The following is a 24439-nucleotide window of genomic DNA, read 5'->3' on the forward strand; positions in this document are numbered from 1 at the left end:
TTGAGGGGCCCCAGCAGAGCTCTGTGTGTGTGTCTGGGGGGGTGGGGGGCTGCAGGTGGGGGTTGAGGGGCCCCAGCAGAGCTCTGTGTGTGTGTCTGGGGGGGTGGGGGGCTGCAGGTGGGGGTTGAGGGGCCCCAGCAGAGCTCTGTGTGTGTGTCTGGGGGGGTGGGGGCTGCAGGTGGGGGTTGAGGGGCCCCAGCAGAGCTCTGTGTGTGTGTCTGGGGGGGTGGGGGGCTGCAGGTGGGGGTTGAGGGGCCCCAGCAGAGCTCTGTGTGTGTGTCTGGGGGGGTGGGGGCTGCAGGTGGGGGTTGAGGGGCCCCAGCAGAGCTGTGTGTGTGTCTGGGGGGGTGGGGGGCTGCAGGTGGGGGTTGAGGGGCCCCAGCAGAGCTCTGTGTGTGTGTCTGGGGGGGTGGGGGGCTGCAGGTGGGGGTTGAGGGGCCCCAGCAGAGCTCTGTGTGTGTGTCTGGGGGGGTGGGGGGCTGCAGGTGGGGGTTGAGGGGCCCCAGCAGAGCTCTGTGTGTGTGTCTGGGGGGGTGGGGGGCTGCAGGTGGGGGTTGAGGGGCCCCAGCAGAGCTGTGTGTGTGTGTCTGGGGGGGTGGGGGGCTGCAGGTGGGGGTTGAGGGGCCCCAGCAGAGCTCTGTGTGTGTGTCTGGGGGGGTGGGGGGCTGCAGGTGGGGGTTGAGGGGCCCCAGCAGAGCTGTGTGTGTGTGTCTGGGGGGGTGGGGGGCTGCAGGTGGGGGTTGAGGGGCCCCAGCAGAGCTGTGTGTGTGTGTCTGGGGGGGTGGGGGGCTGCAGGTGGGGGTTGAGGGGCCCCAGCAGAGCTCTGTGTGTGTGTCTGGGGGGGTGGGGGGCTGCAGGTGGGGGTTGAGGGGCCCCAGCAGAGCTCTGTGTGTGTGTCTGGGGGGGTGGGGGGCTGCAGGTGGGGGTTGAGGAGCCCCAGCAGAGCTCTGTGTGTGTGTCTGGGGGGGTGGGGGGCTGCAGGTGGGGGTTGAGGGGCCCCAGCAGAGCTCTGTGTGTGTGTCTGGGGGGGTGGGGGGCTGCAGGTGGGGGTTGAGGGGCCCCAGCAGAGCTCTGTGTGTGTGTCTGGGGGGGTGGGGGGCTGCAGGTGGGGGTTGAGGGGCCCCAGCAGAGCTCTGTGTGTGTGTCTGGGGGGGTGGGGGGCTGCAGGTGGGGGTTGAGGGGCCCCAGCAGAGCTCTGTGTGTGTGTCTGGGGGGGTGGGGGGCTGCAGGTGGGGGTTGAGGGGCCCCAGCAGAGCTCTGTGTGTGTGTCTGGGGGGGTGGGGGGCTGCAGGTGGGGGTTGAGGGGCCCCAGCAGAGCTCTGTGTGTGTGTCTGGGGGGGTGGGGGGCTGCAGGTGGGGGTTGAGGGGCCCCAGCAGAGCTCTGTGTGTGTGTCTGGGGGGGTGGGGGGCTGCAGGTGGGGGTTGAGGGGCCCCAGCAGAGCTCTGTGTGTGTGTCTGGGGGGGTGGGGGGCTGCAGGTGGGGGTTGAGGGGCCCCAGCAGAGCTCTGTGTGTGTGTCTGGGGGGGTGGGGGGCTGCAGGTGGGGGTTGAGGTGCCCCAGCAGAGCTCTGTGTGTGTGTCTGGGCGGGTGGGGGGCTGCAGGTGGGGGTTGAGGGGCCCCAGCAGAGCTCTGTGTGTGCAGCTCGCACAGCCCCTCCCGCGCTTTGCCTAGCTCTAAGCCCTGCTATTAATCCCTCATTTTCGTGAGTGCTAAAAATACCCTGCAGGCCGGGCAGAGCAGGGAAAGTGCAAGGTCTTGGGAACGGCTCCCTCTGATCTATTCATAGCGCAGACGACCCCCCCCCCAATGTTCCTCTCCACAGCAGGGTCAAGAGAAAGGGCAGCTGCCAGGCGCTCTCCCTGCCAGCCAGGCTGGTGACGCCCAGAGGGGCCAGTCCTGCCCTGGCGGGGTGCCGAGGGGAATCAGGCCCCAGGGAGTGTGAGCGGAGAGGTGCATTGCGTGTTAGCCTCCCCGCGGGAGGGGTCCCCCCCTTGGCCTGGGGGTGGGCTCCCAGGCAGGGTCTGCAGGAGCCATCATAACACAGGTTCTCCAGTGTCTCGTTCAGGGGGATCTGCCTGCTCCCCACAACACGGCCGTGGCCTGGCAGCCTCTGACAGCAGGAGAAGCTGGTACCAGAGCTGTGGGGCCTGGCGTGGCCTGAGCAGGCAGCAGCCCCTGGCCCCAGCACCGCGGAACCCTTGTCCTTCAGAGAGACGAATTCACTGGACGTGGACACGGCACCCCTGGATGGCAACATCCACTGAGGCACGGCGGGCGGGGATCGAACCAGGAACTCCAGCAGCACCGCCAGCCCCAGCTACAGGACTGGCCCCCCCGGGGAAAGCCAGTAGCTGCCTGCTCCTGTGCCGGGGCGCTGCTATGCACAGCCTGGGGCCGTGCCACACCCCCCCAACGGGCATCCTGGGTGCTGAGACTCTGGGGCAAGGTTAGCACTGGCCTGGCCTGGGCTGCCCCCAGCCTGGCTCCCTAGCCTGGGCTCCAGCTGCATTGGATCCAGTGTGTGTAGAGTGGGAGCACTGCTCTGTCCCCCAAAAACACCCATCCCTCCGTCCCGCCAAGGCACCCATCCCCATGTCACCCAACCCACCTGTCCCTCCGTCCCCCCAAGGCACCCGTCCCCATGACACCCAACCCACCTGTCCCTCCATCCCCCCAAGGCACCCGTCCCCATGTCACCCAACCCACCTGTCCCTCCGTCCCCCCAAGGCACCCGTCCGTACCCCCAACGCACCCATCCCTCCGTCCCCCCAAGGCACCCGTCCCCACGTCACCCAACCCACCTGTCCCTCCATCCCCCCAAGGCACCCGTCCCCATGTCACCCAACCCACCTGTCCCTCCGTCCCCCCAAGGCACCCGTCCCCATGACACCCAACCCACCTGTCCCTCCATCCCCCCAAGGCACCCGTCCCCATGTCACCCAACCCACCTGTCCCTCCGTCCCCCCAAGGCACCCGTCCGTACCCCCAACGCACCCATCCCTCCGTCCCCCCAAGGCACCCGTCCCCATGTCACCCAACCCACCTGTACCTCCATCCCTCCAAGGCACCCGTCCCCATGTCACCCAACCCACCTGTCCCTCCGTCCCCCCAAGGCACCCGTCCCCATGTCACCCAACCCACCTGTCCCTCCGTCCCCCCAAGGCACCCGTCCCTTCGTCCCCCCAACGCACCCGTCCCTCCGTCTCCCCAATGCACCAGCCTTGCTATCCAGGACTCTCATTAAAACCCCACAGGTGTGCAAGGCCGTTTGCAGGCAAGCCCAGGTGAATGGCCCTGCTCCAGGCTGCTCGCAGGCCAAGGGATCTCCCCAGCTTCACTGCCCCCCAGAGACTGTAAAGGGCAGGGGTGGTACCCCAAGCGCTCGCTCCAGACTTAGTCGATGAGCCGGTAAGAGCACGTGTCACTGTAGGTCACAGAGCTGGTGTGCGCAGCCATGAATTGGATCATCCCGGCACAGGAGCAATCCTCCCCCGGCATTGCATGGCACCGTGGCTTTTTCACTCCGGCATATGGGGGGTGAGCCTGCGGCGGCCCTGTGCCCGCCAGTCCCCCGCTCCCACCTGGCCTTCGAGGCTGTTGGCTGCTGGTGTCAATCACAACAGCCTCCAGGCAGCTTGAACGAAGCCAGGGGACCAGCCTGGCACAAGCCCGCCCAGAATTGGGAGCTCCCTGGCCCTGAGCTTCGCTGTGTGCTCCTGGTATTGCCAAGTCCTGCCGCCCTTTTCTCACTGTCGCCCCATGCACCTGCTTGGAATGCTGGGGCCTGGAGCCGGCCCTGCCGCCCAGAGGGAGTCGAGGCCTCCTGACAGCATGAGAAAGGTGTTTTAGGGGAGATTGGGGTGGGAGGCCAGGAGCCAGACCTCTCTGTCTGTCTCAGCATCGTGCAGGGCCCAGCCAGGGTGCCTCCAGTCCCCCTGGCTCTGGCCCCTAGGGCATGGCTTCCTTGCCTGTCCGCTGTGGCCTTGGCAGCTGCTCTCCCCCTGACAGCAGGAGGCGGTGGGATGCTCTCCTTTCCCAGCTCGGGGATGCTCAGCATGGTGGAGGGGAGGCAGAGGGTAATCGGACTGACGGGAGCCTTGCAATCTGCCAGACCAGGACACAAATATTTAACCCCCAGAAAGCTGGAGATCCCCGCTCCCTGGCTTATGGGCCTGTCACAAATATCAAGGGAAGGGTAAACACCTTTAAAATCCCTCCTGGCCAGCAGAAAAACCCTTTCACCTGTAAAGGGTTAAGAAGCTAAGACAACCTCGCTGGCGCCTGACCAAAATGATCAATGAGGAGACAAGATACTTTCAAAGCTGGGGGGAGGGAGAAACAAAGCCCCTCTCCCTGTCTGGGTGATGCTTTTGCCGGGGACAGAACAGGAATGGAGTCTTAGAACTTAGTCAGTAATCTAGCTAGAGATGCGTTAGATTCTGATTCCTTTAAATGGCTGAGAAAATAAGTTGTGCTGGAGGGAATGTATATTCCTGTTTTTGTGTCTTTTTGTAACTTAAGGTTTTGGCGAGAGGGATTCTCTGTGTCTTGGATCTGATTACCCTGTAAGGTATTTACCATCCTGATTTTACAGAGGTGATTCTTTTACTGTTTCTTCAATTAAAATTCTTCTTTTAAGAACCTGATTGCTTTTCATTGTTCTTAAGATCCAAGGGTTTGGGTCTGTGCTCACCTACGCACATTGGTGAGGATTTTTATCAAGCCTTCCCCAGGAAAGGGGGTGTAGGGTTTGGGAGGATTCTGGGGGGAAAGACGTTTCCAAGAGGGCTCTTTCCCTGTTATATATTTGTTAGACACCTGGTGGTGGCAGCAATAAAGTCCAAGGGTAAAAGGTAAAATAGTTTGTACCTTGGGGAAGTTTTAATCTAAGCTGGTAAAAATAAGCTTAGGGGGGTTTTCATGCAGGTCCCCACATCTGTACCCTAGAGTTCAGAGTGGGGAAGGAACCTTGACAGGGCCATTGAGTCCTAGACTTGGGGGGAAAGAGGCCTTTAAATAACCCCTGGCCTGGGCTGGCTTCAGCCCCATGCTAGGCCAGTATAATACGCAGCCCACTGCTGGGGCAGATGCGCGTCGTGCCATGTATCTCCCAAAGGCCACAGAGAGCTCCCTGGTGAGGGCAGGGGGCAGAGGGTGGGAATGGGTCCTGGGTGCAAGCACAGCAGGATGCTGGCTGTGGGAGCCGCCATAGGGGCCAGCAGCATTGATCGGGTCCTGGCGTCATGGAGCTCTCAGATGTTTCAAGGCCCTGCCAGAGACGCAGCCAAGGAAAACAGGTTCCGGCTGCGAGGGACGATGCCCTGAGATAAGGGCTTTAAAAATACCAGGCTGTGGGGGGGACGGGGAGGGCTACCAGGCCTGGCTGCCGTCTGGTGCCCGGGGTGGGATGGATCCATTCAGCCAGAGCTTGGGCACCCATGTCACCTCCACAGGCGGGCCAAGAAACGAGCCCTGCTGTGATGGAAATACCATGTGGCCTGCACAGCTGCTTCCACTAGCCATGGCACCAGGCTGGCCAGCACCCTCTGCCAGCCAGATGCCGCATGGGCACGGAATCCAATATGGAAGCCGGGGTGGGGAGGAGCATGGGCAGGGGGCAGGTGCACAGTGCAATGGTCTTAGTTCTCCCGCGGGGAGAGAACATAAGACAGAGTCTGTAAAAACAGTTCAGTTCAGAGTTTACTATCTGGCAGACTGCTTACATCCGAACAAAAGAACGACCCTACTAGGTCAGACCAAAAATCCATCTAGGCCAGTGTCCTGACTTCCGACAGTGGCCAGTGCCAGGTGCCCCAGAGGGGACCCTCCCTGGCTCCCTCCATCCCCTCAGTGCACCCATCACTCCATTCCCCCAACACATCTGTCCCTATGTCTCCCCAACACCTCCATCCCTCCCTCTGTCCCCCCAATGCACACATCTCTCCATCCCCCCAATGCACCCCTCCCTCTGTCCCTCCAACAAACCCAGCCCTCTGTCACTCCAACACCCCCATCCCTCGGTCCCCCAATGCACCTGTCTGTGAGGATATGGAGAGAGAAAACATGACAATGCTGCACCCACAAAGCAGCACATAGCTGGTGCGTCACCATTACCGTGCAGCCTGAGGTGTGTGGCATAGCCTGGGGGTGTTTTACACAGCCTGCGGCTGTGTGATACCTCTTGGGGGTGCCTGGGAAAGCCTGTGGGTGCTTGGTACAGCCTGAGTGTGTGTGGTACATCCTGGGGTGTCTAGCATAGCCTGGGGGTGCGTGGTACAGCCCGGGTGTGTGTAGGACAGCCTGAGTGTGTCTGGTACCTCCTGGGGGGTGTTACACAGCCTGCGAGTGTGTGGTACCTCCAGGAGGTGTTTGGCACAGCCAGAGATGCTGGTACAGCCTGGGAGTCCCTGGTACCGCCTGAAGGTGCTGGTACAGCCTGGGAGTGTGTGGTACAGGCTGGAGTCCCGGGTACAGTCTGGGATGTCTAGTACAGCCTGGGAGGGTGGGGGTGGATGTGAGGATGTGACCCAGCAGGGAGGGGGGAGTGTTGACCTGGGAATGTGCCCTGGGGATGGGAGACCTGAGAGCCTGTCACCTGAGCCAGGAGGGGGAGGGGGAGGTGACACCTCTGCCCAGGAATGTGAACAGAGGCTGCAGCAGGGAACCTGCTGGGTGGGTTTAGTTTCAGTTTGGGGCTGGGTGGAGGAACACAGGGAACCCCAGGGCTGGGGTCTAAGCTCCCTGCTCCCCCAGAAGGACTTGACTGAGGGGTCCTGGGTGTACCCACAAGCTCTGTTTTGGACTGTGTTCCTGTTGTCCAATAAACCTTTTGTTTTACTGGCTGGCTGAGAGTCTCAGTGGATCCCAGGAAGAGGGGTGCAGGGCCTGGACTCCCCCACACTCCGTGACAACTGGTGGCAGCGGTGGGATCTACTGCACCCCGTGGGCGGCGCTTCCTGCAGTAAGTGACTGGGGAACAGTAAAACGAAGAGGGATTGACGGGGACCAGGCATGCTGAAGATTCAGAGAGAGATGGTTTCAGGGGGCGGTTAACCTCTGGGAGTGTGTGACCAGAGAGAAGGATTTTTGCAGTAACAGGGTCCCCCGGGGGATTGCAGCGAGCGGTCCCAGGGGTGGAGGAGTCTGCAGCTCGACCCTGGCAAAGAGGTGGTGACCTCAAGAAGGACTGGCACCCTCGGGGTTTTTCCTGGAAACCGTAGACAGCTGCCCGGCCTGCGAGTGGCCAGCAGGGAGATGTACGCTAAACGCCTTAAGAGCGACCTGGTGGAGCTGTGCAGGCAGAGGGGGCTGCGCATCGGGAGGTCCACCAAGGAACAGCTGATTGCCCAGTTGGAGGAGAGGGATCGCTTGGATGACCCGATCCCTGCCCCTGAGGGAAGCCGCCCAGTGGACGCAGCGTGGGTCCTCGGGCCTGACCGGGCTGGGAGGGGTCGGACTGCTGCCGAGGACATCCCGAGACCCTTCCTACCTAGGCCTGGGGGAGGGGTTGGGGGAAGCCCAGCAAATACCGAGGGCACCCTGACCCCGGCAGCCAGCAGGGGATCCTCCCGGCGGAGCTCCCCATCCCTGGAGCGGTTGCGGCTGGAATGGGAGAGGGAGATGAAAATGAGGGAGCTAGAGGATCATGAAAAACAGCGTCAACATGAGGAGAAACAACGTCAACATGAGGAGAAACAATGTCAACATGAGCAGGAGGAGAAGGAGAGGGAACCTTAGGAGAAGGAGAAACAAAAACAGCATGAACTGGAGCTGGCCAGGAGCAGTGGGGTCCCGGCTGCGGTGAGTGCGGGGGGACCCAAGACTGCAAGGAGCTTTGATAAGTGCTTCCTGGCCCAGCGGAAGGAGGGGGAGGACATAGATAGCTTCCTGACGGCCTTTGAGAATGCCTGTGAGCTGCACAGGGTTGACCCTGCGGACAGGCTCCAGTTCCTCACCCCCTTACTGGACCCCAAGGCCGTGGAGGTGTACAGCCGGATGACAGGGCCGGAGGCAGGGGACTATGAACTGTTCAAACAGGCCCTGCTCCGTGAGTTTGGGCTGACCCCCGAGATGTACCGGAGAAGGTTCCGGAGTCAGCGTAAAACGCCTGAGGTCACCTACCTACAACTGGTCAACCGGATGCAGGGGTGTGCCCGCAAGTGGACAGCTGGGGCCCGAGCTAAAGGGGACCTGCTGGACCTAATCGTACTGGAGCAACTGTATGATCAGTGCCCTTCCGACCTGAGGCTGTGGTTGGTGGACAAAAAGCTCGAGAACCCCCAGCACGCAGGGCAGCTGGCCGACGAGTTTGTGAACAGTCGGTCAGGGGGTAGCCGGGAGGAGTCCCTAAAGAACAGGGCCCCCCACGATGCAGAGAGAGAGTTACAATGGGGCCTCCCAGCGGGGAAATAGGGAGAACCCCCTCCAAAGGGGAACGCCTGGCGTCAGGCCCCTCCGACCCGCTCGAGGGGACCAACGTGACCTGAGCTGCTATCACTGTGGCCAGAGAGGCCACGTACGGACCCAGTGCCCTGGGCTCAGGGACAAACTGAGCAGACCCAACCTACCCAGGGTTAACTGGGTAGGGACCCAGCTGGACGAGGGGCAGACGACCCAGGAAAGGGGGGCTGCCAGTTTACCACCTGCTCAGGAGGGAAGAGTACCCTAGGCCAGCTCCGCCAGAGGGCTGGAGGCTCTGGACTCAGGGTGCTCGGTTTACAGGGTGGGCGCGGGGCTGTCCCTCCGGAGAGAGTGCCTTGTTCCCCTGGAGGTGGATGGGAGGAAGGTCAATGGATACTGGGATACGGGCGCGGAGGTGACGCTGGCCCGGCCCGAGGTGGTGGCCCCAGATCGGGTGGTTCCCAACACCTACCTGACCCTGACAGGGGTGGGCGGGACCCCATTTAAGGTGCCCGTGGCAAGGGTACACCTGAAATGGGGGGCCAAGGAGGGCCCCAAGGATGTGGGGGTACACCACCATTTGCCCACTGAGGTTTTGATGGGGGAGACCTAGAGGACTGGCCAAGCAACCCCCAGACTGCCCTGGTTGTGACACGTAGCCAGAGCCGGCGAGGGGCACTGCACCCTGACCTTGGGGAGGGTACCACACCGGAGGCGCAGGACCCTACCCTGGTGGGGAGGGAGCGCCGAGGGGCACGGCTCAGAGAGGCGGAGGCCTCAGACCTGGCCAGCGAGAGGGAACCGGGCCCCGTCCCTTCCCCAGCCTCTGAGTTCCAGGCCGAGTTGAGGAAAGATCCCTCCTTGCGGAAGCTCAGGGACCTGGCCGACCTCAGTGTGGGACGGACCATGAGGAGAGGCTGCCAGGAGAGGTTCCTGTGGGAGAAGGGGTTCCTGTACCGAGAATGGGCTCCCCCAAGGGAAGTAGAGTCCTGTGGGATCAGGAGGCAGCTGGTGGTCCCCCAGAAGTATCGCCGCAGGCTCCTGTACCTGGCCCATGACATCCCCCTCGCAGGGCACCAGGGAATCCGGTGCACCCGGCAGAGGTTGCTACAGAACTTTTACTGGCCTGGGGTCTTTACCACGGTCCGGCAGTATTGCCGATCGTGTGACCCCTGTCAGAGGGTGGGGAAGGCCCGGGACAAGGGGAAAGCGGCTTTGAGACCTTTGCCCATCATAGAGGAGCCTTTCCAGAAAGTGGCCATGGACATCGTGGGGCCTCTCAGCAAGACGACCCGGTCGGGGAAGAAATACATTCTGGTGGTGGTAGATTTTGCCACCCGCTACCCCGAGGCAGTGCCCTTAGCTTCCATTGAAGCAGACACCGTGGCTGATGCGCTCCTGACCATTTTCAGCCGAGTGGGGTTCCCCAAGGAAGTCTTGACAGACCAAGGCTCCAACTTCATGTCGGCCCTGCTCCGGTGCTTGTGGGAGAAATGTGGGGTCCGGCACGACTGGGCCTCAGCGTATCACCCCCAGTCCAACGGGCTGGTGGAGAGGTTCAATGGGACGCTAAAGATGATGCTGAAAACCTTTATGAACCAGCACCCGCAGGATTGGGACAAGTACTTACCTCACCTGCTGTTCGCGTACAGGGAGGTGCCCCAGGAGTCGACCGGATTTTCGCTTTTCGAACTGTTATATGGCAGGAGGGTGAGGGGCCCCCTGGACCTGATGAGAGACGAGTGGGAGGGGAAGGCCACTCCCGATGGAGAGTCAGTGGTGGAGTATGTCCTGATCTTCCGAGAGAGACTGGCTGAACTCATGGGCCTGGCCAGGGAGAATCTGGCCAGAGCCCAGAAGAAGCAGAAGGTCTGGTATGACCGCACGGCGCGGGCCCGGGCCTACGCCACCGGGGATCAGGTGATGGTTCTCATCCCCGTGAGAAAGAACAAACTACAGGCCGCCTGGGAGGGCCCTTTCAAGGTTGTCAAGCAGCTCAATGAGGTAAACTATGTGGTGGAGCTGTCGAACCGGGCGCACCACCGCCGCGTGTACCATGTGAATATGATGAAGCCATATTATGCCAGGGGGAATGTGGTGTTGGCCGTGTGTGGACAGTGGGAGGAGCAGGGAGATGACCCTTTAGTAGATCTATTCCCTGGGACCAAAGCTGGCTCCCCCTGGAAACAATTCCCCTCTCGGATCAGCTAACCCCTGCCCAGCAAGCTGAGGTCAGGGGGGTGCTGCATCCGTACCGACAGCTGTTTTCCAACCAGCCTGGACGCACTAATCTGACTGTCCACCGGGTGCAGACAGGGTCGCACCCGCCAATAAGATGCTCCCCCTTCCGAGTCACAGGGAAAACTGCTCAGGACCTGGAAAGAGAGGTCCGGGACATGCTGGCTTTGGGGGTGATCCAGCCATCGGCCAGCCCTTGGGCCTCGCCGGTGGTGCTGGTCCCCAAAAAGGATGGGTCGGTCCGGTTCTGTGTGGACTATCGGAAGCTCAATGCTATCACTGTATCTGATGCCTACCCCATGCCCAGGCCGGACGAGCTCCTAGACAAGCTGGGAGGAGCTCGGTACCTTACCACCATGGACTTTACTTACTGGCAAGTGCCTTACTGGATGCAGATGCCCGGCTGAAATCAGCCTTTATCACCCCTCTGGGGCTTTAGGAGTTCCTGACCCTGCCTTTTGGCCTCAAGGGTGCGCTGGCCACCTTCCAGCGCCTGGTGGACCAGCTACTGAGGGGGGTGGAGAGTTTTGCTGTGGCGTATATTGATGACATCTGTGTCTTTAGCCAGACCTGGGAGGACCCCGTGTCCCAGGTTAGACAAGTGCTGGACCGACTCCAGGGGGCTGGGCTGACTGTAAAAGCGAGAAGTGCAAGGTGGGGATAGCTGAAGTATCTTACCTGGGCCATTGGGTGGGGAGCGGCCGCCTAAAGCCGGAACCCGCCAAGGTGGAGGTGATCAGAGACTGGCCCGCTCCCCACACCAAAAAGCAGGTCCAAGCCTTTATTGGGACGGCAGGATACTACTGAAGATTTGTGCCCCACTTTAGCGCCATAGCCACCCCCATCACTGAGCTATGCAAGAAGGGGAAGCCAGACAAGGTGGTCTGGACCGAGCAGTGCCAGGAGGCTTTCCGGGCTCTGAAGGAGGCTCTGGTCAGTGGCCCAGTTCTGGCAAACCCAGACTTTGACAAACCCTTTGTGGTGTTCACCGACACCTCCGACACGGGACTGGGGGCAGTGTTAATGCAGGAGGATGAAAAGGGGGAGAGACACCCCATCGTGTACCTGAGCAAGAAGTTGCTACCCCGGGAGCAACACTACGCAGCCATCGAGAAGGAGTGCCTGGCCATGGTGTGGGCCCTCAAGAAACTAGAGCCCTATCTCTTCGGGCGACACTTCACCGTCTACACCGACCACGCTCCCCTGACCTGGCTGCACCAGATGAAAGGAGCCAACGCCAAGCTCCTGAGATGGAGCCTGCTCCTGCAGGATTACGACATGGACGTGGTCCACGTGAAGGGAAGTGCCAACCTGATAGCGGATGCGCTGTTCCGGAGAGGGGGCCCTGAACTTCCCCAGGTCACTGGTCAGCGTGACCCCGCTCAGTTCAGTCTCGAAGGGGGGAGAGATGTGACGATGTGATGCAGCAGGGAGGGGGGAGTGTTGACCTGGGAATGTGCCCTGGGGATGGGAGACCTGAGAGCCTGTCACCTGAGCCAGGAGGGGGACGGGGAGGTAACACCTCTGCCCAGGAATGTGAAGACAGGCTGCAGGAGAGAGCCTGCTGGGGGGGCTTAGTTTCAGTTTGGGGCTGGGTGGAGGAACGCAGGGAACCCCAGGGCTGGGGTCTAAGCTCCCTGCTCCCCCAGAAGGACTTGACTGAGGGGTCCTGCTTGTACCCACAAGCTCTGTTTTGGACTGTGTTCCTGTGGTCCAATAAACCTTCTGTTTTACTGGCTGGCTGAGAGTCTCAGTGAATCCCAGGAAGAGGGGTGCAGGGCCTGGACTCCCCCACACTCCGTGACAGTGGCGCAGCCTGGGGGTGCCTGGTACAGCCTGGGGGTGCCTGTTTGTGACGTTATTGACATGAACTGTGACCGTATGGATCATTGTTGCAACCAGTGTTATATATTTGCAGCAAATATTGTACAAAGGTTGTCATGTGAGGTGTCTATGAAAAGGCTATGATTGGCTGGTTGTGAGTATGTTGTCTGTATGTGTGTATCATTTTTGTAGTTGAAGTTATGAACATTGGCTCTGTACTTGTGTCTCAGTGTTTTTGATGCGTTGGGCAGGGCTACACTTGCAGATGTAGAGCGCTTTGAGTTAAACCCGCTTGGGAGAGCAGTAGGGAAAGCTGCAGTCTGTCCACACTGGCAGCTTCGAGGGCACTGGCGGAACCGCATTTGCAGCACTTGCAGCGGCATTGGGAGCGGTGCATTATGGGCAGCTATCCCAGCATGCAAGTGGCTGCAACGTGCTTTTCAAATGAGGGGGTGGGGTGGGGCGTGACAGGGAGTGTGTTGTGTGTATGTGGGGAGAGAGAGAGTGGGTTTTGGGGGGGCTGAGAGCGTGTCAGCATGCTGTCTTGTAAGTTCAGACAGCAGCAGACCCCCCCACCCCCCACCCCTCTCTCTCACACAGCATTCCACAGTAAGGGTTGCTTTGTCTCGGAGTAGATAAGCAGCTGGCTGTCAGAAACTGAGCTTTCAAAGGGCATATCCGCATTCCTACAGTGATTCAGAAACAATGAGAAGAGTGGCCACTTGACCTCAAAAAGAAAAGGAGTACTTGTGGCACCTTAGAGACTAACCAATTTATTTGAGCATGAGCTTTCGTGAGCTACAGCTCACTTCATCGGATGCATTCAGCTGTAGCTCACGAAAGCTCATGCTCAAATAAATTGGTTAGTCTCTAAGGTGCCACAAGTCCTCCTTTTCTTTTTGCGAATACAGACTAACACGGCTGCTACTCTGACACTTGACCTCAGGGGATTAGGGGATGTTTCCGAGGCCGATCAGAGCACAGTAATACAACACCTTGTTCACACTGATGCCCGGGCCTTTCAGCCAAGGTGCACCAAGTGTTAATCTTCTCGCCAAGGTGGAGTACCAGGAGCGCCCTAGCTGTGGAGTCAGAGCGCTCTACGTGCCTTGCCAGTGTGGATGGGTAGTGAGCTAGGTGCCCGGGGCTGCTTTAATGTGCTCTAACTCGCAAATGTAGCCAAGCCCTAAGTAGCATTAGTGAAGCATTTGGCCAGCTTCTTGAGAAAGGATTTTGCAGATTAAGTGTCCAATCAAGAAACACTTAACTGACAATGGACCTTGGGAGACTCCAAGCTACATATGAGAAGTATTCCTGGGACATTCAAGGCAGCATGTGGGCAATGGCTGCCACCTGCAAACTGAGTCATGCATGGACATGTGACTTGCCCAGGTGGCTACAAATTCCATCTTGTTGCTGTGATTTTGCACAGGAGAACAAAGGGGTTTCTGCCCACGAGAGAGAATATAAAAGGCCCTGGAAACCCCTCCATTTTGTCTTCAATCCTGCTTCTTGCCTCTGGAGGGACCTTGCAACAAACTGAAACTCTGAACAAAGGACTGAAGGACCTATCCCAGCTGGGGATGTTCTCCAGAGACTTGATTTGAACCTGCTGTTTATTCCATCCCTGCTACAAGCCTGAACCAAGAACTTTGCCGTTACTGGATGTCATTGATTCCATTTCACCAATTTTAACTCTTATCTATCTTTCCTTTTATGAATAAACCTTTAGATTTGAAAGGATTGGCAACAGCATGATTGGTGGGTAAGATCTGATTTGTATATTGACCTGGGTCTGGGGCTTGGTCCTTTGGGATCGAGGGAACCTTTGTTCTTTTACTGGGGTATTGGTTTTCACAACCATTCGCCCCCATAAGGAGCGGTGCTGATGGTGATACTGGGAAACTGGAGTGTCTAAGGGAATTGCTTGTATAACTTCCGGTTAGCCAGCGGGGTAAAACTGAAGTCCTCTCTGTTTGGCTCGTTTGGTGTGCCTTCATAATAAAGGACACCCAGCTTTGGGCTGTGACTGCCCTGCTCTAAGCAATTTGTCCTGAATTGATACTCTCAGTTGTGTCCCGCTTCTTTAACTGGGACGGCCTGGGGGTGCCTGGGACGGCCTGGGGGTGCTTGGGACGGCCTGGGAATGCATAGTACGGCCTGGGGGTGCCTGGTACAGCCAGCAGTGTCTAGGGGGATCTGTGCGCTCAGGCCCAGGCCAAGTGACGCAGGCAGGCGCCAGGCCTGGTGGGGGTGGTGTTTCAGGTGACCAGGCATCGCGCAGAATCAAAGCGGGACCCCAGGCAGTGACTGATGGCCAGACCCCATGACTGCTTCCCCCTCCACTGTCACCTCTCTGCCAGCCCCCAGCGGCAGGCTGGTGGCACCATTGGCTCTGGATAAGAGTGCAACGTTCACTGGGCATCAGCAGCATTACTCCAGCCTCAGCACCCAGGGCATCTCCTCGCCATCCACAGTCAGGACACAGCTGCCCCCTCTCCCCCCCCAGATCTGGCCCCTGGAGACCTGTGACCATGTCCTCTCATTCTCCTTTGTACCTGCCATTCCCCTGGCCCTCAGCTCCAGCCTGAAATCTGGTCACCACCAGATTGTGGTGAGTTATAAGCAACACATGCGATATAATTCTTCAGCTTTGCTCTGCGCTGATACGGAGGATTGTGTCCAGTTCTGGGCACCACGTTTCAGGAAAGATGGGGACAAACTGAAGAAAGTCCAGAGAAGAGTAAAAAAATGATGAAAGGTCTAGAAAACATGAGCTATGAGGGACGATTGAAAACACGGGGTTTGTTTAGTCTGGAGGAGAGAAGACTGAGAGGGGACATGATAAAAGGAGATGGTATGATGGGATAACATGATTTTGGCAATTAATTGATCTTTAAATATTCATGGTAAATAGGCCCGATGGGATGTTCGATGGGGTGGGATCTGAATTACTACAGAGAATTCTTTCCTGGGCGTCTGGCTGGTGAGTCTTGCCCACATGCTCAGGGTTTAACTGATCACCATATTTGGGGTCGGGAAGGAATTTTCCTCCAGGGCAGATTGGCAGAGGCCCTGGGCGGTTTTCACCTTCCTCTGTAGCATGGGGCATGGGTCACTTGCTGGAGGATTCTCTGCTCCTTCAAGTCTTTAAACCATGATTTGAGGACTTCAATGGCTCAGACATAGGTGAGAGGTTTTTCGCAGGAGTGGGTGGATGAGATTCTGTGGCCTGCGTTGTGCAGGAGGTCAGACTAGACGATCATAATGGTCCCTTCTGACCTTAATATCTATGAATCTAAGAGTTTTCTTGTACAGAAAAGGTTGTTACAAGGAGGAGGGAGATAAATTGTTCTCATTAACCTTGGAGGCTAGGACAAGAAGCAATGGGCTTAAATTACAGCAAGGGAGGTTTAGGTTGGACGTTAGGAAAAATTTCTCCTTTAGGGAGTTAAGCACTGGAATAAATTGCCCAGGGAGGTTGTGGAATCCCCATCATTGGGGATTTTTAAGAGCAGGTCAGACAAACACCAGTCAGGGATGGCCAGATAATAAGAACGGCCAGACTGGGTCAGACCAAAGGTCCATCTAGCCCAGCGTCCTGTCTTCCAACAGCGGCCAATGCCAGTTGCCCCAGAGGGAATGAACAGATCAGGGAATCATCAAGCGATCCATCCTGTCGCCCATTCCCAGCTTCTGGCAATCAGAGGCTAGGGACACATCCCTGCCCATTCTGGCTAATAGCCATTGATGGCCCTAGCCTCCATGAACCTATCGAGTTGTGGTTTTTTTGGGATACTTGGTCCTGCTCTGCAAGACGAGCTCATGGCATTGCTGGGGGCTCCCCAAGGCACGTCCAGCTTTTGCCCTGCTCCCCCAGCCACCCCTAGATCGGTCCTTGCTGCTGTGCGTGGGAGCGGGAGCTCAGGTGTGTGTCCATGAGTCTGGGAGTGTGGGGTGGGAGTGCTGACGAGGCTGGGTGTGCCCACAGACTTGTGTGTGTTATGTGTGTCGGGCGTCTGTGCACTCTATGGCTGTGTGTATGACCTCTGTGTGTGGGTGTGAGAGAGCGAGAGAGTGATCTGTGTGCGTGTGATCTGTGTGTGTCTCTGACTGTGTGTGTCTCTGATTGTGTACACACACACACACACACACACACACACACACTTGTCTGGGTCAGACCGTTGCTGCATTGACACCTCCCGCCCCCCAGGGCCGAGCAGCCCCCCACCCCCCCCCCGGCAGCGGGAGCCCCCAAACCCCGCAGTCACCCGGGGCGGCGCCGCGGACACTGGCCCCACCTGGCGGCCGGCTCGGAAATTGCAGCTCGACACTGACGACCTTGACAAGCCCCAGGACGGCCGGCGAAGGGCAGGGGAAGGGGCCGGGCGAGCCGCGGCTCCGGGGGGTTGGACCGGCCGGAGCGTGCTGGGGAGCCCGCCCCACACAGCTCCAAATCCGCCTCACTCCCGCCCCACAGCGCCCTGCTCGCCTAGCCCGGGATCCCCACAGCTCTGCCGGTGCCCCTCAACCCTGACCCACAGCCCCCTGCTCGCCTAGCCTCGGGCTCCCCCACAGCTCTGCCGGTGCCCCTCACTCCCGCCCCACAGCCCCCTGCTCGCCTAGCCCGGGCTCCCCACAGCTCTGCCGGTGCCCCTCAACCCTGACCCACAGCCCCCTGCTAGGCTTGCCCCGGGCTCCCCCACAGCTCTGCCGGTGCCCCTCAACCCTGACCCACAGCCCCCTGCTCGCCTAGCCTCGGGCTCCCCCACAGCTCTGCCGATGCCCCTCAACCCTGACCCACAGCCCCCTGCTCGCCTAGCCCCGGGCTCCCCCACACCTCTGCCGGTGCCCCTCACTCCCGCCCCACAGCCCCCTGCTCGCCTAGCCCGGGCTCCCCCCACAGCTCTGCTGGTGCCCCTCACTCCCGCCCCACAGCCCCCTGCTCGCCTAGCCCCGGGCTCCCCACAGCTCTGCCGGTGCCCCTCACTCCCGCCCCACAGCCCCCTGCTCGCCTAGCCCCGGGCTCCCCACAGCTCTGCCGGTGCCCCTCAACCCTGACCCACAGCCCCCTGCTCGCCTAGCCCCGGGCTCCCCCACAGCTCTGCCGCTGCCCCTCAACCCTGACCCACAGCCCCCTGCTCGCCTAGCCCCGAGCTCCCCCCACAGCTCTGCTGGTGCCCCTCACTCCCGCCCCACAGCCCCCTGCTCGCCTAGCCCCAGGCTCCCCACAGCTCTGCCGGTGCCCCTCACTCCCGCCCCACAGCCCCCTGCTCGCTTAGCCCCGGGCTCCCCCCACAGCTCTGCTGGTGCCCCTCAACCCTGACCCACAGCCCCCTGCTCGCCTAGCCCCGGGCTCCCCCACAGCTCTGCTGGTGCCCCTCACTCCCGCCCCACAGCCCCTGCTCGCCTAGCCCCGGGCTCCCCCACAGCTCTGCCGGTGCCCCTCAACCCTGACCCACAGCCCCCTGCTCGCCTAGCCCCGGGCTCCCCACAGCTCTGCCGGTGCCCCTCAACCCTGACCCACAGCCCCCTGCTCGCCTAGCCCCGGGCTCCCCACAGCTCTGCCGGTGCCCCTCACTCCCGCCCCACAGCCCCCTGCTCGCCTAGCCCCGGGCTCCCCACAGCTCTGCCGGTGCCCCTCAACCCTGACCCACAGCCCCCTGCTAGCCCAGCCCCGGGCTCCCCCACAGCTCTGCCGGTGCCCCTCAACCCTGACCCACAGCCCCCTGCTCGCCTAGCCCCGGGCTCTCCCACAGCTCTGCTGGTGCCCCTCACTCCCGCCCCACAGCCCCTGCTCGCCTAGCCCCGGGCTCCCCCACAGCTCTGCTGGTGCCCCTCACTCCCGCCCCACAGCCCCTGCTCGCCTAGCCCCGGGTTCCCCCACAGCTCTGCCGGTGCCCCTCAACCCTGACCCACAGCCCCCTGCTCGCCTAGCCCCGGGCTCCCCACAGCTCTGCCGGTGCCCCTCAACCCTAACCCACAGCCCCCTGCTCGCCTAGCCCCGGGCTCCCCACAGCTCTGCCGGTGCCCCTCACTCCCGCCCCACAGCCCCCTGCGCGCCTAGCCCCGGGCTCCCCACAGCTCTGCCGGTGCCCCTCAACCCTGACCCACAGCCCCCTGCTAGCCCAGCCCCGGGCTCCCCCACAGCTCTGCCGGTGCCCCTCAACCCTGACCCACAGCCCCCTGCTCGCCAAGCCCCGGGCTCCCCCACAGCTCTGCTGGTGCCCCTCACTCCCGCCCAACAGCCCCTGCTCGCCTAGCCCCGGGCTCCCCCACAGCTCTGCCGGTGCCCCTCAACCCTGACCCACAGCCCCCTGCTCGCCTAGCCCCGGGCTCCCCACAGCTCTGCCGGTGCCCCTCAACCCTGACCCACAGCCCCCTGCTCGCCTAGCCCCGGGCTCCCCCACAGCTCTGCCGGTGCCCCTCAACCCTGACCCACAGCCCCCTGCTCGCCTAGCCCCGGGCTCCCCCACAGCTCTGCCGGTGCCCCTCAACCCTGACCCACAGCCCCCTGCTCGCCTAGCCCCAGGCTCCCTCACAGCTCTGCCGGTGCCCCTCAACCCTGACCCACAGCCCCCTGCACGCCTAGCCCCGGGCTCCCCCCACAGCTCTGCCGGTGCCCGTCACTCCCGCCCCACAGCCCCCTGCTCGCCTAGCCCCGGGCTCCCCCCACAGCTCTGCCGGTGCCCGTCACTCCCGCCCCACAGCCCCCTGCTCGCCTAGCCCCGGGCTCCCCCCACAGCTCTGCCGGTGCCCCTCAACCCTGACCCACAGCCCCCTGCTCGCCTAGACCCGGGCTCCCCCCACAGCTCTGCCGGTGCCCCTCACTCCCGCCCCACAGCCCCCTGCTCGCCTAGCCCCGGGCTCCCCCACAGCTCTGCCGGTGCCCCTCAACCCTGACCCACAGCCCCCTGCTCGCCTAGCCCCGAGCTCCCCCACAGCTCTGCCGGTGCCCCTCACTCCCGCCCCACAGCCCCCTGCTCGCCTAGCCCCGGGCTCCCCCCACAGCTCTGCCGGTGCCCGTCACTCCCGCCCCACAGCCCCCTGCTCGCCTAGCCCCGGCTCCCCCACAGCTCTGCCGGTGCCCCTCACTCCCGCCCCACAGCCCCCTGCTCGCCTAGCCCCGGGCTCCCCCACAGCTCTGCCGGTGCCCCTCAACCCTGACCCACAGCCCCCTGCTCGCCTAGCCCCGGGCTCCCCACAGCTCTGCCGGTGCCCCTCAACCCTGACCCACAGCCCCCTGCTTGCCTAGTCCCGGGCTCCCACACAGCTCTGCCGATGCCCCTCAACCCTGACCCACAGCCCCCAGCTCGCCTAGCCCCGGGCTCCCCCACAGCTCTCCCGGTGCCCCTCAATCCTGACCCACAGCCCCCTGCTCGCCTAGCCCCGAGGTCCCCCACAGCTCTGCCGGTGCCCCTCACTCCCGCCCCACAGCCCCCTGCTCGCCTAGCCCCGGGCTCCCTCACAGCTCTGCCGGTGCCCCTCAACCCTGACCCACAGCCCCCTGCTTGCGTAGTCCCGGGCTCCCCCACAGCTCTGCCGGTGCCCCTCAACCCTGACCCGCAGCCCCCTGCTCGCCTAGCCCCGGGCTCCCCCACAGCTCTCCCGGTGCCCCTCAATCCTGACCCACAGCCCCCTGCTCGCCTAGCCCCGGGCTCCCCCACAGCTCTGCTGGTGCCCCTCACTCCCGCCCCACAGCCCCTGCTCGCCTAGCCCCGGGCTCCCCCACAGCTCTGCCGGTGCCCCTCAACCCTGACCCACAGCCCCCTGCTCGCCTAGCCCCGGGCTCCCCACAGCTCTGCCGGTGCCCCTCAACCCTGACCCACAGCCCCCTGCTCGCCTAGCCCCGGGCTCCCCACAGCTCTGCCGGTGCCCCTCACTCCCGCCCCACAGCCCCCTGCTCGCCTAGCCCCGGGCTCCCCACAGCTCTGCCGGTGCCCCTCAACCCTGACCCACAGCCCCCTGCTAGCCCAGCCCCGGGCTCCCCCACAGCTCTGCCGGTGCCCCTCAACCCTGACCCACAGCCCCCTGCTCGCCTAGCCCCGGGCTCCCCCACAGCTCTGCTGGTGCCCCTCACTCCCGCCCCACAGCCCCTGCTCGCCTAGCCCCGGGCTCCCCCACAGCTCTGCCGGTGCCCCTCAACCCTGACCCACAGCCCCCTGCTCGCCTAGCCCCGGGCTCCCCACAGCTCTGCCGGTGCCCCTCAACCCTGACCCACAGCCCCCTGCTCGCCTAGCCCCGGGCTCCCCCACAGCTCTGCCGGTGCCCCTCAACCCTGACCCACAGCCCCCTGCTCGCCTAGCCCCGAGCTCCCCCACAGCTCTGCCGGTGCCCCTCAACCCTGACCCACAGCCCCCTGCTCGCCTAGCCCCGGGCTCCCCACAGCTCTGCCGGTGCCCCTCAACCCTGACCCACAGCCCCCTGCTCGCCTAGCCCCGGGCTCCCCACAGCTCTGCCGGTGCCCCTCAACCCTGACCCACAGCCCCCTGCTCGCCTAGCCCCGGGCTCCCCACAGCTCTGCCGGTGCCCCTCAACCCTGACCCACAGCCCCCTGCTCGCCTAGCCCCGAGCTCCCCCCACAGCTCTGCCGGTGCCCCTCACTCCCGCCCCACAGCCCCCTGCTCGCCTAGCCCCGGGCTCCCCACAGCTCTGCCGGTGCCCCTCACTCCCGCCCCACAGCCCCCTGCTCGCCTAGCCCCGGGCTCCCCACAGCTCTGCCGGTGCCCCTCACTCCCGCCCCACAGCCCCCTGCTCGCCTAGCCCCGGGCTCCCCACAGCTCTGCCGGTGCCCCTCAACCCTGACCCACAGCCCCCTGCTAGCCCAGCCCCGGGCTCCCCCACAGCTCTGCCGGTGCCCCTCACTCCCGCCCCACAGCCCCCTGCTCGCCTAGCCCCGGGCTCCCCCCACAGCTCTGCCGGTGCCCCTCAACCCTGACCCACAGCCCCCTGCTCGCCTAGCCCCGGGCTCCCCACAGCTCTGCCGGTGCCCCTCAACCCTGACCCACAGCCCCCTGCTCGCCTAGCCCCGGGCTCCCCACAGCTCTGCCGGTGCCCCTCACTCCCGCCCCACAGCCCCCTGCTCGCCTAGCCCCGGGCTCCCCACAGCTCTGCCGGTGCCCCTCAACCCTGACCCACAGCCCCCTGCTAGCCCAGCCCCGGGCTCCCCCACAGCTCTGCCGGTGCCCCTCAACCCTGACCCACAGCCCCCTGCTCGCCTAGCCCCGGGCTCCCCCACAGCTCTGCTGGTGCCCCTCACTCCCGCCCAACAGCCCCTGCTCGCCTAGCCCCGGGCTCCCCCACAGCTCTGCCGGTGCCCCTCAACCCTGACCCACAGCCCCCTGCTCGCCTAGCCCCGGGCTCCCCACAGCTCTGCCGGTGCCCCTCAACCCTGACCCACAGCCCCCTGCTCGCCTAGCCCCGGGCTCCCCCACACCTCTGCCGGTGCCCCTCAACCCTGACCCACAGCCCCCTGCTCGCCTAGCCCCGGGCTCTCCCACAGCTCTGCCGGTGCCCCTCAACCCTGACCCACAGCCCCCTGCTCGCCTAGCCCCAGGCTCCCTCACAGCTCTGCCGGTGCCCCTCAACCCTGACCCACAGCCCCCTGCTCGCCTAGCCCCGGGCTCCCCCCACAGCTCTGCCGGTGCCCGTCACTCCCGCCCCACAGCCCCCTGCTCGCCTAGCCCCGGGCTCCCCCCACAGCTCTGCCGGTGCCCGTCACTCCCGCCCCACAGCCCCCTGCTCGCCTAGCCCCGGGCTCCCCCCACAGCTCTGCCGGTGCCCGTCACTCCCGCCCCACAGCCCCCTGCTCGCCTAGCTCCGGGCTCCCCCCACAGCTCTGCCGGTGCCCCTCACTCCCGCCCCACAGCCCCCTGCTCGCCTAGCCCCGGCTCCCCCACAGCTCTGCCGGTGCCCCTCAACCCTGACCCACAGCCCCCTGCTCGCCTAGTCCCGGGCTCCCCCACAGCTCTGCCGGTGCCCCTCAACCCTGACCCACAGCCCCCTGCTCGCCTAGCCCCGGGCTCCCCCCACAGCTCTGCCGGTGCCCCTCACTCCCGCCCCACAGCCCCCTGCTCGCCTAGCCCCGGGCTCCCCCACAGCTCTGCCGGTGCCCCTCAACCCTGACCCACAGCCCCCTGCTCGCCTAGCCCCGAGCTCCCCCACAGCTCTGCCGGTGCCCCTCACTCCCGCCCCACAGCCCCCTGCTCGCCTAGCCCCGGGCTCCCCCCACAGCTCTGCCGGTGCCCGTCACTCCCGCCCCACAGCCCCCTGCTCGCCTAGCCCCGGCTCCCCCACAGCTCTGCCGGTGCCCCTCACTCCCGCCCCACAGCCCCCTGCTCGCCTAGCCCCGGGCTCCCCCACAGCTCTGCCGGTGCCCCTCAACCCTGACCCACAGCCCCCTGCTCGCCTAGCCCCGGGCTCCCCACAGCTCTGCCGGTGCCCCTCAACCCTGACCCACAGCCCCCTGCTTGCCTAGTCCCGGGCTCCCCCACAGCTCTGCCGATGCCCCTCAACCCTGACCCACAGCCCCCTGCTCGCCTAGCCCCGGGCTCCCCCACAGCTCTCCCGGTGCCCCTCAATCCTGACCCACAGCCCCCTGCTCGCCTAGCCCCGAGCTCCCCCACAGCTCTGCCGGTGCCCCTCACTCCCGCCCCACAGCCCCCTGCTCGCCTAGCCCCGGGCTCCCCCCACAGCTCTGCCGGTGCCCCTCACTCCCGCCCCACAGCCCCCTGCTCGCCTAGCCCCGGCTCCCCCACAGCTCTGCCGGTACCCCTCACTCCCGCCCCACAGCCCCCTGCTCGCCTAGCCCCGCGCTCCCCCCACAGCTCTGCCGGTGCCCCTCACTCCCGCCCCACAGCCCCCTGCTCGCCTAGCCCCGGGCTCCCCCCACAGCTCTGCCGGTGCCCGTCACTCCCGCCCCACAGCCCCCTGCTCGCCTAGCCCCGGGCTCCCCCCACAGCTCTGCCGGTGCCCCTCACTCCCGCCCCACAGCCCCCTGCTCGCCTAGCCCCGGGCTCCCCCACAGCTCTGCCGGTGCCCCTCAACCCTGACCCACAGCCCCCTGCTCGCCTAGTCCCGGGCTCCCCCACAGCTCTGCCGGTGCCCCTCAACCCTGACCCACAGCCCCCTGCTCGCCTAGCCCCGGGCTCCCCACAGCTCTGCCGGTGCCCCTCACTCCCGCCCCACAGCCCCCTGCTCGCATAGCCCCAAGCTCCCCCCACAGCTCTGCTGATGCCCCTCACTCCCGCCCCACAGCCCCCTGCTCGCATAGCCCCAAGCTCCCCCCACAGCTCTGCTGATGCCCCTCAACCCTGACCCACAGCCCCCTGCTCGCCTAGCCCCGGGCTCCCCCACAGCTCTGCCGGTGCCCCTCACTCCCGCCCCACAGCCCCCTGCTCGCCTAGCCCCGGGCTCCCTCACAGCTCTGCCGGTGCCCCTCACTCCCGCCCCACAGCCCCCTGCTCGCATAGCCCCAAGCTCCCCCCACAGCTCTGCTGATGCCCCTCAACCCTGACCCACAGCCCCCTGCTTGCGTAGTCCCGGGCTCCCCCACAGCTCTGCCGGTGCCCCTCAACCCTGACCCACAGCCCCCTGCTCGCCTAGCCCCGGGCTCCCCCACAGCTCTCCCGGTGCCCCTCAATCCTGACCCACAGCCCCCTGCTCGCCTAGCCCCGAGCTCCCCCACAGCTCTGCCGGTGCCCCTCAATCCTGACCCACAGCCCCCTGCTCGCCTGGCCCCGAGCTCCCCCACAGCTCTGCCGGTGCCCCTCACTCCCGCCCCACAGCCCCCTGCTCGCCTAGCCCCGGGCTCCCCACACAGCTCTGCCGGTGCCCCTCACTCCCGCCCCACAGCCCCCTGCTCGCCTAGCCCCGGGCTCCCCCCACAGCTCTGCCGGTGCCCGTCACTCCCGCCCCACAGCCCCCTGCTCGCCTAGCCCTGGGCTCCCCCCACAGCTCTGCCGGTGCCCCTCACTCC

The sequence above is a fragment of the Lepidochelys olivacea genome, assembly GCF_965140295.1.
Source record: "Lepidochelys olivacea isolate rLepOli2 genome assembly, chromosome: 2".
NCBI classification, from domain to species: Eukaryota; Metazoa; Chordata; order Testudines; family Cheloniidae; genus Lepidochelys; species Lepidochelys olivacea.